Genomic DNA, 14,168 nt, shown 5'->3' on the forward strand with positions numbered 1-14,168 from the left:
ATGTTCTAAAACATCTTTGTACTGCCAGAGTGTATGAAAAATTTAGATTTATGAGCTTCATCAAGCAACTGACGCTTCACCCATCATCTTTAGGGACTCACAATCTTTGTTGAAACCATAAAAAACCATCGTCATCTTGATACCAAGGGAAATATGTTTTCTTACTTTCTTATGTGTTTTTAGCAAATGCAGGGTCTTCTTTTTGTTTTGCTATAATATCTTCCAACAATATATATCGTATCAAGGAAGTCATAGTTGTTTTGCTTTCATTACAAAGGTAAGGTTGTCATGCTATCACATCTTGTAATAATGTCCAACAGTGATTCATCATACTACATATCATTGCGTCTGCATGTCTGCTCAAAGCATCAACCACCACATTCACTTTTCCTAGATAATATGATATTTTGAAATCATAATCTTTTAAATAATAGACTCATCTTCTTTGTCTCAAATTGAGATCTTTTGGGAGAATGTGTACCTCAACGACTTGTGGTCTATGAACACCTCAAACACTGTCTCATGGAGATAGTGTCGCCATATCTTCAACATGAATACTACAGCTCTCAATTCCAAATCATGAGTGGGATAATGTTTCTCATGTGTCTTCAACTTTCTAGATGCATAAGCCACCACATGACCATGTTACATCAATACACAACTATAACCGATTCTCGATACATTGGCATATACTACAAATCTAGAATTTCTAGATGGAAGGGTCAAGATATGTGTAGTTGTAAGCCTGTCCTTTAGAGTTTGGGGACTCTTCTCGCATTCCTTATCCTAAATGAACTTCACTCATTTTCTTAATAACTTAGTCATGGGTGTAGGTATTTTCAAAAAGTCTTGTATAAACCTATGATAGTACCCTATTAATTTCAAGAAGCTTCTAACCTCAGTTATGTTGCATGACATCCTCCACTCCTGTACTGCCAACACATTTGCAGGGGGTCTATAGAAACTTTATCCTTTGATATTCTAGCGAAAATTCACATTTTGAGTACTTGCATATAACTTATGCTTGTGTAAATCTCCAACACACTCCTTAGGTGATCTTTGTCCTCTGCCTCATTATCTAAATACACCAAAATATCATCCACAAATACAATAGCAAATCGGTCCAAGTAGTCTTGGAAAACCCGATTCATGAGTTCCATAAATGTTGCATGAGCATTGGTCAACCAAAAAGGCATGACCCTGAATTCGTAGTGTCTATATTTAATTTGAAAGGTAGTCTTAGCAACATCTTCCTTCCATAACACCTTTACATTCTTGAGTTGATCGAACAAGTCATCAATTCTAGAAAGCAGATACTTATTCTTGATGGTGACTTGATTCAACATGCGGTAATCTATACATAAGTGCATCGTTCCATTATTCTTCTTGACAAACAACATGGGTGCTCCCTAAGGTGGCCCGCTGGGTTGACTGAAGCCCTTATATAAGAGCTCCTATAGTTGCTTCAATTCTTCTAGCTCTGTTGGTGCCATATGGTATAGTGCCTTAGAAATGAGAGCTATCCCTGGTAACTACTCTATCTTGAATTCAATTTCTCGTATTGGAAGCAAACTCGTCAACTCTTCAAGAAATACATCGGGATACTCACTCACAATAGCTACATCCCCTAACCTGGCTTAGTCTTACTAGTGAATACAACACTTCCCTTTTATAACAATCGTTTGGACTTTAGTGCGAATACCATTATCTTATCAGTTCAACTGAATTTTTGAGCTTCGAAATCCACTAGCTACATCTCATGAGTCAACAATTGTATCTGCTTCTTTTTGCAATCTATGTTCGCATAATGCGTATATAGCCAATCCATGCCTAAAATAACATCGAATCCACTGAGACTTATGATCACCAATTGTGCAGGCAAATGGTACTGATGAATCTATACATCCACATAAGGTAGATACTGGTTACATGAATCTTGAGCGTGCATAGGTTGATCACTTTTAAGACATATGACATCATCTTAGTTAACACTTCTAGTGAAGTGGAAAATCAACTAGATAAAAAGAATGAGTCGCTGCATCAGATAACACTCAATAATGTGAGAACCTGTAAGTAAAGTATCTTCAATGAGATTCTGTGCTTGAATCTCCTCCAAGGTAGTCACATGGACGTGTTTGGTGGTCTTTTGTGCACTTGAAAAACCAGCATTGGGCTTCTTCAACTCATTTTTGGGCAATTTTTGAAGAAGTGTATCATCCTTCCATAGTGTAAACGCGCTTTGGTCTCTCGATAACACGGCTTCGCAGGGTGCACACGTGAGCAAGTGGTATAGGTAGGTAGAGTCGAAGTAGTCACTTTCCGTTGTGTAGTGTCACTGTGAGTAGGTCTGTTTTGCTTGAATGCTCTATCATCTTGCCTCCCATAAGGCTTTGCCTTACCCATGAAGTTATTGTGCTTGTCTTGCATCCATCCACTGTGCAAGTGTTCGCTTGGTTTCTTATGGTGGTCCATTTGTGTCCTTGCCCAATCCTCCTTCATGAGTCTAGCCATAGTAACTGCCTCGTCCAAATTGTGAGGTTTGCTAGACATCACCTTGCTTCACAGTTCGTCATGCAATTCATGCACAGACTTGTCTACTCTGTCCTTGTCAGTGGTGTAGAGATGTGAGAAATACACCTCTAACTGTCGATACTTCGCAACATACTCCTCTAAGCTCATGTGATTTTTTAACTCAAGGAACACTTGCATTTTTTGTTTCTTGCATGGACTGAGAAGTAGGTCTTGAAGAATAAATCTATGAACTGCTTCCATGAGATCGGTTGTTGACCTACCAATCGAATCTCACGAATTGATTACCACCACCGTGTGGAATCACCTTCGACAAGTATGAGTCGTAGTTCACTTTATCTCCTTGTAGCATCTTGAGAAGCTCAAACAAGTGCTATACCTCTTCAATCCACAACTTTGTTGTGTCTAGGCTGCTATTTCTAGTAAAGACAAGAAGCTGCATCAATATAAACTGCTTAAATGACACTGAGGTTGCCTTCTCCTTAGGTGGTGCACTGGTGTCTCCTATAGATATGGATGGCTCCTCTAGTTACTAACCATTCATTGTATTAGGGAGGTCAGCATCTGCAAAGTCGTCAGCAATATAACCAGTTGATTCACAAGTGGAGTCTGCATTGATGGGGTTTGGGCACCCACACAAGTCTGGGCGAATGGTTGCCCCTACATGCTATTGTTCACTGTGGTATGTGCATTTGAATAGGCTGAACTTGGCTTTCTTTGTGCTTTAGTAGCTGGCCCAACTTGCTTCTTACCTGTACGTTGGTACTTCAGCGGATCCGCTTACTAAGGGTTTAACACATAAGGTCTTTCACGAACATGTTGTTCGTATGAGGGTGTTATCCTTGGATGATGTGCTGGTTTAGTGGGAGTTTGTATTTTGTTTGCTCTTATGTATGAACACATATTCAGTTTTTTTTGTAGAATAAAGTTTAGAGTTCTTTGGTTCCATTCTGTGTTTGTGTTTTTTGATCTCCATAAGGTTTTAAAGTTGGACCAGTTGAGAATAGACATGTTGTAATCACATTACATGTAATTCTCATGCTATACATCCATATCAGACCTATGTCATTGGTTGTGTTAACATTTGTGATCATTGAAGGTTTAGCTAATTTTAATATAGCGAAAGCCGCTTTGGTTCTGTGTTGATATGATCATGGACGAGGTTGGTGAAAATGACGTTTAATAAGATAGCAGTTATGAGCTCCTAAGGTTTTATGTAATGTCTGAATGTATAAAGACATATTTGGCCCAAGTAGGAGATTGTAAGATCATTTGGTGGGCTAGCATATGTCTATGAGGAATTTCAGACATTATGACTGTCTTAAGGTAAATATCCACTTAAGTGATTGCGTTTTGGGATATTACGTTATTTTAGATGGTATGGGGTAATTTTGAAATGTATAGATACTTGTATGCAATTACGGACTCTTTGATGGGTGGAATCCGTAATTGCCTTTAATATAAAATGGTAGTGGTCCCTGGGGTCGTGCAATGGTTGCTTGAAACGCTGGTTTGTAGGGTTGTCTCTTCTCCATCTGAGAGAGACCTCACGTGCGCCGCAAAGACCCTGGAAGATCCTACTGTGATCTACCGTCCAGTTCCTCAGATGGATTCAGGTACGCTTCCGCTTCAGTTTAAGGTTTTGTTTAATTCAATGATTTAGCATGAGCATGATCCTGTTTTAGGGCATACCATTTGTGGATACCTGAAGGGGAGAAATCCCAACAACCTCTTGTTGCACTACCTCCAATGTAGAGGATTAAAAAGTGTAAACAAAATTCCATGTCCGTATACTCATTTAAAAACTTCTCACATTCAAATATGCACAATCATATGTGCATTTAAAAACTTTTAACATTCATATTTTATCTTTCAGTTTAGTGGATGATTGATTTCATTCTTTTTTTCTTATTTTTTTGTATTGTTTCCCACTCAATCTTGCAGTTATATTTCGGCACAATCATTTTCGTTGTTGGCAAATGCTTGTTGCGCATGTTAGTAGTATTTATATGTATGTAATGCCTTGTAACATATTCAATGATGAAACACTACGAAAAAAAACGTATTATATCGTGTCATTACCAGGATGATTTGTGTCCTTAGTACATACACATATATATCGTGGTGATTTATATCACTGATATAGATCTATAGCGATGGTTTCCGCCGGTACATTATTCTACCCTCGACCTGGGCTTCACGTCCCTCATTTTTTTAAAAAAGAAAAAAGAAGAAAAAGGGAAAGGAAGTACCCAGTTTCCTCATTTTTGTTCACATGCGCATGAAAGAGAGAAATGATGAAAGTGAGTTGGAAAGGCTACGGTTGCACACAGAATGATAGAGGGAAGTAGAGAAGATATTCTTCTCCATTTCGCAAGCTTGTCTTCTTCCTTTGACAGTACTTCACCATATGCCAGCCTCTCTCTCTCACTCTCTTTTTATTTCTCTCCCCTTCCACTACAAGAAATTAGGGGAACTGTAGTGTTGTAGATGACAGAGATGGCACGCACCCAAGAGCCATTGGCATTGTGATCTCATGTTTGTTAACGTCCTTAGATCACCCTTTGAAATTTGAGTTGGGTCTGACCCAAGGAGGCACATGGCATATTGCATGAATTTTTAACCTTTTTTCCATATTTTTTCACTCTATATGTATATATTTTTTTGCTTTTTGATTTTTCACATAAATAATTCTAATTTTTATTGCACTTTATTGAAAGTTGTTAGTTAGCTATGTATCTTTTTACATTGATGATGTATTAGAATGTGTCTTGCCATAATTTTGTTGCTACTGCCATAGGTTTTGGATGTATCATTTCTTTTACATAAGATATGGATCTTGAGAAATCTACTAGTTATGTAGGTGGTCTTTATAGAAAATAGTCATGTCTCATTCTATTTCTGTGTGTTTCAGGTTTTCTTTAGACCTTTTTGTTTTTTTAGTATTCTCATTTTTGTAAACCCTAAATCTGCTGCCCAATTTTTTATTATCAAGAGATTAGGGGTTCATGAAAAGGATATGACGTCCTCTCTCTAAACTTACAGCTGCTACATGATATCGGCGATCCACCGGCAGTGACGTTTGAAGCAAGCAGCAGTGGTGTCTTCTTTCTCTCCTTTCTATCCTCTTCTTATTCTTATTTTCTCTTTCTTTACTGGCATTTATCTTTGACATGCTGAAGGCATCCTCAAGGGAGATGTTTGTTGTGGAGTCTAATCACATGTGTGCATGTACGCATGATTAGACTCCCCATGTGGAACTCGATATGCTATGTGATTTTGAAAATTTTGTGGTGGTGGTGGTGGTGAAGGCTGCGACTTGTGTGGACAGATTTCTAAGTGCAGCCTCGCATATTATTCAAATATGACTAAAAACAACAAATTAAATGCTGAAAATGAGTACAAAGTAACCAGAAACCCTTTTTCATATGGGCCTATGTTGAAATTAGATGGGCCATATTATGAAAACTGGTTGAGATCGTTTATGATGTCTATGACTGGGAATAGAAAGACGTCTTTGATTGAAGAAGACAAACCTAACTAGAAAACTAGAAACTATACTATGTGAGAAGAAGGCAATAACATGGTAATGTCCTAGATTATGAATAGTGTACTGTTTCAAATTGCTCCTATCATAGCATACAATACTACTGCAAATGAGATGTGGGAATTTCTAGTGCAGACCTACTTTCATGATAACAATCTTAGGAAGATACTTTAGGTGGAGGGAGAGTTGTTTAAGATGCAATAGGGAGATTAAGGCTCATCTCAATACTTTGCTTCTCTAAAGGCAACATATGAAAGACTAAATCTCTTTGCCCTCCTTGCAAGATCTGTTATAAATTACACATTGAGCGCACTATGGTTGCCAAATTTCTATTTGGCCTGTCAACTGAGTATATAGTAGGAAAAGCTCAAATGCTCACTCGGATAGAAATTCCAGATTTGTTTGATGTCTATAATAGGCTTAGCAGATTAGAAGTGACGCTTTCCCAACCTGCCAGTGATGTACCTGCTTTGACTCTGGCTATGTCTAGAGACCATGGACGGGTCTTTTTTAGGTGATAGAGGAAGAGGTACTATCATTGTTCTATTGCACGTGGGAGATTTTAGTGCACTTATTGTGGAAAATTAGGGCACTTGGAAGTCCGACATTGGGATAAGCTTGGTCGACCTACTGGAGCTACTTTAGGAAAAGAAGGGAAAGTATCCATTGGCAAAGGTACTTCTTCCTCACAGGTAGCTGTAGGGTTAGAACAGATAGCAATTTTGTCTTTTGAGAGAGCTCTACTACCTCTCAACTGACTGCTTCACTCTGAGGTTGAGTCAGGCAAAATACAAGCATATACTTTCCCAGAGATCTTCCACATAGATGTTGTCTACATCTGCCACTACTGTTGTTATGGATTTTGCCCTCACCTATTGGTAACCCAAGTATGGTGTGGTTGATTGATTCTGGAGCATCCAACCATTTTTATAGTAAGCCATAGTTATTTTTTGCATCGATCAGGTTTGCCAAGTCTTGATATACGAAACTAGTTGATGGTAGACTGTCCCCTATCATTGGAAGTAGTAATGTGAAGCTTTTTTATGACCGTACTATTAGATAAGTTTTGTTCAAACAGGAATTTCCTATTAATCTTTTATATGTTAAGAAATTAGCTACTCATTTACAATATATAGTCATTTTTTACCCAAGTTTGTGTTCTTTTCAAGACTTACAAAATGGAAAGACGATTGGTGGTAGCTATGAGAAAGGGGGTGTCTACTTTCTATAGGCGCTCATGTGAAGTGGAACATCCTCTACTCTTTTGAAGCTGACCCTTTACCAATGGCATCTTAGGTTGGGACGTCCCTAAACTGCATCATATTCTCCCACAGATTTCATACTAGTGTGAAGCTTGCTACTGAGCAAACATACTAGGCATAGTTATCCAGTTAGTCAAAGTTCTTATAGTCAATATCTATTTGGCCTTATTTATATCACCTAGTTGTGTTGCTAGTAGGTCCTAGTTTCAGTAATATCTTGTTCTGGTTGATGACTTCTCTAAAGTTACTTGGATCTTTTTGCTAAAAGAGAGGACTGAGGTCATTTATATTATCAAAAGAATCATCATTGAAATAAAAACTCAGTTGATTTCATTGTTGTCTTTCACACTGATAATGCTCTCGAATTTAAATCCTTGATTTTGATGCAAATTTACTTCGAATATGGAATACGTCTTCAATTCACTTGCTCTCATACCTTTTAACAAAATGCAGCCACAAAAAGAAAGCATTGACAACTCTTAAATATAGGTCCAACACTTATGTTGCAAACTCATATGCATGTCTGCTTTCGGGGTGATGACATCCTTATTGCTTTCTTTTTGGTCAATCAATTACCATCTTTAACCATTGATAAAATACCAGTTCATCGATTTATCCTCACAGACCTTTATTTCAAATTCCTCCAAAAGTCTTTGGATGTATATGCTTTGTGCATATTCTTGGTCCCAAACGAAATAAACTTGCTGTTGAGACTATTAAATGTATATTCAGGAGAATGAGATAGATCAAGAGATTGAGGGCGAGGAAGAGAGTTCAGGAGAATGAGATAGATCAAGAGGGAGGATCATAGATTGGGAGTAAGTGAGAAAATGACAGAACGAGGGTGAGAGAGAGTTCGACTTCAGCCCCCTGTTCCTCCTCCACCTCTACTGTTGTCTCCTCCTCCTCCCTCTGTCGGCGCCTTCTGCCATTCCTCCACTGCCACTGCCACCTCATGAGAGAGAGTTCACCTTCTGCCGCCTGTTCCTCCTCCACCTCTACTGTTGTCTCCTCCTTCTCCCTCTATCGCCGCCTTCTGTCATTCCTCCACTGCCACTGCCACTGCCACTTCTTCTTCTTCCTCGGCTCCTACCCACCTTCCTTCATTTTCAGCTCTTCCTCTTTCGCTCACCTGAGATGCTAAGAAGAACCCTCAAGCCCACATGCTCCTCTCAGCACAGGTCCAACATTCGGTCCAGATTTGGATCCTGATCCAAATATGCCCATTGCTCACCTACGAAGATGTTAAGCATTACAGAACACCTAGCAGGACAAATTCAAGTGGCTTACGTCTAAACCCAAACAGCAAAATTTGATGTGAACCTATCCCAAGCACCAAAGGAATGAGAAACCCTTGGTAGCACGAACTGCACAAACAGAAGCAGCACAAATCTGAACCAACAACCTAGGCTGAGCAATCATTGGCAAGGCAGAGATCAACGGTGAATAGGGTGGACAGTGAATGGGCATGATGCTGTCTGAGGGCAGCCCTTAGACGAAGGCCCAACATGCGAGAGAAGAGCCAAGAGCAAAGAAAGCCAAGAAACCTTGAGAGAGAGAGAGAGAGAGAGAGAGAGAGAGAGAGAGAGAGAGAGAGAGGAAACTCAAAATAGAGGAAGATAAAGAGAGTTACCAGAGATGAATGGATGCAGAGAGACGAGCAGTAGTGGAAGGCTTCCGGTGGTGGGCATCTGGCGATGAAGAGATGACTAGCTGGCGAGTGAAAACAGTGTACCTCATGTGCACACGGTGTGCCTAACATGTATGCATCAGGCACGCACCCCACGCTGACTTGATGCATGCGCAACATGGCCTTGATGCACACACATCAAGGTAAAGATGCACCATCCGTGAACTCGGTCTGTTGAATAGGGTGGTGTGTCCGATGCACATGGATCTTTTGGTGATGCATGTGCATCTAATAACAATGGCTGCATGTGCACGTTTGGTGGTATGGAGTCCTCATGCACAATGAAAATGTGGTGGAATAAAATCTTTTCCAACTCTCACATGCAGCATGCATACTTTGATATGTTTCTTGATGAGTTATCAAAGGCAAAATGGACTCTTTCTTACCATTTGTTATCTATAACATACTCAAAATTACATATTTTCTCGTTCCACCTTAGACAGCATTCTTGACTTTCACATCTCGTCTTGAAACTGATTCATAGAAGTGCAAGTGCATACTCTAATGAGTTGATCCTATAAAGTGGAGTTGGTTTTAGAGTTTGGTATTTATAATGCATTCTACCAATCTTTTCATTCTCCAAATCACATACCTTTGCTATGCTCTTTTCAATGGCTTCAAGAAATTCTCTTAATGGGCTCTGTTCATTGTACATCTTCTATAAAGTGCAACAGTGCTCTCTACATGTTCAAAATGATTCATTCTAGCCATAAATATCTCATTTAAACATATTTGTAGCCGATGTTGTCTATCATGCTGATAACTTTGAACCTATTCAATGGTGATTAGCTGATAGAATAATGTAAACTTTCTTTATTTTTTTTTCAAATTATTCCACACTTGTTGATCCATAAAATTGTCTCTTTAGAATCTAGATATACCCTATGTTAGGCCATTTTAATGGGCAAGTGGCCACCACTATTGATCAAGTGTGGCATAAGGGAAGCTGGCCATTTTCCTTAGTCACATGAAGGGCCATATCCCTTTATTTTATAAATTAAAAAGTAATTTAAAATATTTTATCTGAAAGGTTTTGTTTTTCAAAGAATGCATCTTTTCCCAAAAGGTGTTTTCCAAAAGATGCATCTTTTTTTTCAAAAGATACTTTCTCAAATGGTGCATCTCTTCCCACCAGAAATACATATTCAATGAACTATTTACATTGGGTTAAGGGAAAGCTGAAAAAGTGTCCTATAAATAGAGGAAGAATGTCATGGAATAAGTTTGTGCTTTTACTCGCACGCCCGTTTGTGCGAACTAGTTCCCAAAGGATGTCCAACTTAACGCCATTGTTCATTGAATTTTCGCATCAAGTTTGAAAGTTGATCCTGGCCCAAAAGTGCTAACATTGGTATCATAGTTAGCTTTCTAACCTGAAACTCAATCACAAAAGGAAACTCCAAAACAAGAGAAGGGCATATTTGAGAAGCCTAATTACTCTGCCAGTGTGAATACCAACACACGGACAAGGCTTCTCATCTGTTCTTTTTAAAATCTTTTCTATATTCTTGGTGCCTCAATGGAAGAGGCTAATTGATCCATGTGGCATGTATGCATGACTCTTACTGCACATGACCCTCTTTGTCTTTGAACAACAATAGGTGCACATGACTTGCCATTTAATACTACTTGTTTCCATGCTTTTAACTACTCTACCATATTGTGTGCATGACCAAAAGATAGTATAATGTATAGTTGCATGCATATTAGTAGTGCATCATATATTTGCTACTTTTAGCCATGTTGGTGCATCTAAAAATCCAAAAGAAGGAAAGCAAAAGAAAAAGCGGCAGTGAATGCATATTTAAAAAAGTATTTTTTTTTTCTTTTCATCTACTTTTTTACCATTTGTTAATGGAGATAACCCATCTCTCAAAGAACCCATTTCACTGGTACAAGACAAATACATAAAATTAAAGGACTAATGCAGAATCGTAGAACAAAGAGGCTCTATACTTGCTGGATACCAGAGAAGGAGACAGCCTTCAATAGATAGCTTGCTATTTGTTTTACGGCAAAGAACACACAACCCTTCCTTGTTCCGAAGGGCATGAACGGCCTTCAGTAGATAGTTTGATATTTGTATATAATGGGTTTGTAATATAAAGATAACATTACACAGAAATAATTTTATATATTTCGTGTATTAAGGTGTTTTCGTATTTCAAGAAATCAAGAAAAAAAATGCACATGCACGTACTAAACAAAAGTACTTGCATATAACTGGTGCACAGAGTTTTGCACATTTCAAAGAAAAGACGTAACATGCTATCTTTTTTGTATTCTATCACTGCATATATTAGCTGATACTTTGTATTAATTACAATATATAGTTTGGGAAAGTTATGAGCAACCATCACATGCTAAGTTGTTCATTTTTACTAGGATCAATAAGAACCTGAATTACTCTAACCCTGAAACCAATACTATAATTGCAAGTCTCATTCAAACAATTGCATTCTTTTATCTTAGCATCATATATGTTATATATACTCAAATAATTACATTCTTCATGATATATGTTACCATATATTGTAGGATTAACTAAAACTGCAACTCCAAACGGTGCCTAAAGAGACACAAGATATATTGAAAAATAATGACGCCTACTTAGGGTAATGGGATAGAAGAGATATGGTAGAGTACGGATGATGGAGCTTGGTGTCAATCATTCTCAGTTCAGGTCATCCTCTAATTTGAGTGTCATACATACCCTGCAACAAGAAATGCAGCCCTGAAGGATAATGTTTCTTCAATTTCTGGCTTAAGTTACATAGTTTAGACACAACAACTTAGTGATACAGGTTATCTAACACTTAATTTACTATAATGTGTTTTATTTGTTAAACTTCATTCATAATAGAACTAACATGTTTTATTAATTTTCATTGTAGATAACCCAACCTCACCAAACCTTATATAATTTCCACCTCGGTGATGACATTACCATCTGAGTAATTTACGTTCATGTTTTTTGTAACTTTGAACTGTAGTGAGTCAGTTGTATTTTAATATAAGTTCAAACATTAGTCATACATATATGTTTGGTTTCTAAACATTTAATTGTTTCGTTCATTTTGTTTGACAAATGAAAAACGTAAGCATGCATTTTGTATATGTATTTTTTATTTCACAAAAAATATGTCATATGTGGATTAGGGAAAAAATTAAATGTTTTTCCAAACATTTATGTAATTGTCGTTAAAAAATTTTATCAATGTCTAAGAGCATTGTTGGTATACATTTTTGCCGACGTTTGGTGAGATGTCGGAAAAACTGAACTATTACCGACGTTCTTGAACATTGGTAATAATCAGTGTTACCTACGTGTTGAGTGCGTCAATGATGATGATGGCCCTACACCGACGCATTGCTCCCATATGTTGGTGATATTTTTTACTGACACTCTCTTCACCTACGTTGAACCGAAACATTGGTAGAACCTTTACTGACACGTTACATGTTTCGCTGACATGTTCTGGCCATCGATAATGCTTAGGTTTTTTGTAGTGTCCCTAGGATGCAATTCCTTGTCTCACTTTGTGCAAATTAGTGCTTCTTTGATCAAATATAAGACTAAATATCAGTTTGTTCATTACTCCAATGTATGTTGGGATGCTAGTTGACGCTTGTTATTTGCATAACATGTTAAATAGCAGAATCAAATACTTTCTTGATATAGATAAATTGATGCATATACAATGCCTCACACACACACATATGAAGAGTAAAAATCATATATTCATGCATGTCTAAATTAAATCATTGGAGTTAAGAGTACGCATGCTTTGTTATACCACGTGCACAATTGAATGCACGAATTGTTTGCTATATGTTTTGTGAACAATAAAAGAGGCGATTGATTTTCTTTTAGTAAGAACCATGCATGCTAAAACATTTTAAACGTTAGATATTTCATTCACATAGAGAGACCTTCATGATCCAAAACCCCTACAAGGAAAAGGGGGGAACAAGAGAACAGGAAAACAGAACTCGAACAGAAAAGGAATAATGGAGAGAATGACGAGAAGAAGAAAATAAAAAAGGGAAAAGAAGAAAAATGAAGTCTGATGTTTTACCCATTGCCGGACCTTGTCCTACTATTGTCTTCTGGCAAGGTTGCTGGAATCTGAGGCTCCCAACTTCTTTGCTAGTGCATATTTTTGTTTCCCTCCAAAGCGAGAAACTGAAGTAAAAAAAAAAAGATGCTCCCTTCGAGACATGGAGCAGAGCTGATCTCTATTAGTTAAAAAAAGGGGTTCATACTTACTGTTGGAAGGGAGATTGACGGTGGATAAAGGCTTCTATTTTTAAGTCTTTTCTGTTAGGAGGAAAATAACCCTTGAAGGTTGGACCTCTGTTTTCAGCCTAATCTACAACTTTCAACTGGTCAGGAGGTAAGGAACCCCAATAGTGGTTGGATTTATTGATTGATGGAATATTTATTGGTCCTACTTTAGTCTTTGGAGGGCAGCCTTTGTTTGCCATTGGTTGTTCGATGTTGTTGTGCAAGCATGATGCCAGAAACTAGTGATCTAGTCGTTGCTAAAATGAAAAGGGAGAGAGAAGGCAAATGTGAAAATGGAGAGAATTGGGTGAAATGGTATTAGAACTGAGAATAAAAATTATTATGTTACGCTTAATGCTTTACACATTTTCTGAAATAGTGTAAAAAGTTTTCTGAACCTTTGTGCCACATTTTATTTATTGAAAGATGCTAAAGGGGCTTTCTACCCATTTTCTGAAAGAGTAGGTTTTCAAAAAGTTTGATCCTTTGGTAAATCCAAGAGCATGCTATTTTTATCCCAAAATTCATTTTGCCCAAAAAGTTGTTTACTAGAAATTACACAAAAGAGTTTGGAGCAGCTTTTCAGTTCATACCCGATATTTTTTGAGAAATTATTTTCTGTTGCCTTAAATATTTTGTTTTAATTACAGAAAATAGCTCAGAGAAGTTTTAACCTTTGTTATCAACGGTCGCCTATGAAAATTTCAAATCGAGGCATATAAATAATTTATAGAATAATTAACTAGAGCTAGTGGCCTCTTGTATGTTATGGCCTTTCACCAAAGAGTGTGAAGGGAGTGGCCTCGCCTATTACGTGCACTCTACAGAGTGCATGTCATGGGGGGGAGGGTG

This window comes from Nymphaea colorata, chromosome 9, assembly GCF_008831285.2.
Source record: "Nymphaea colorata isolate Beijing-Zhang1983 chromosome 9, ASM883128v2, whole genome shotgun sequence".
NCBI lineage: Eukaryota > Viridiplantae > Streptophyta > Magnoliopsida > Nymphaeales > Nymphaeaceae > Nymphaea > Nymphaea colorata.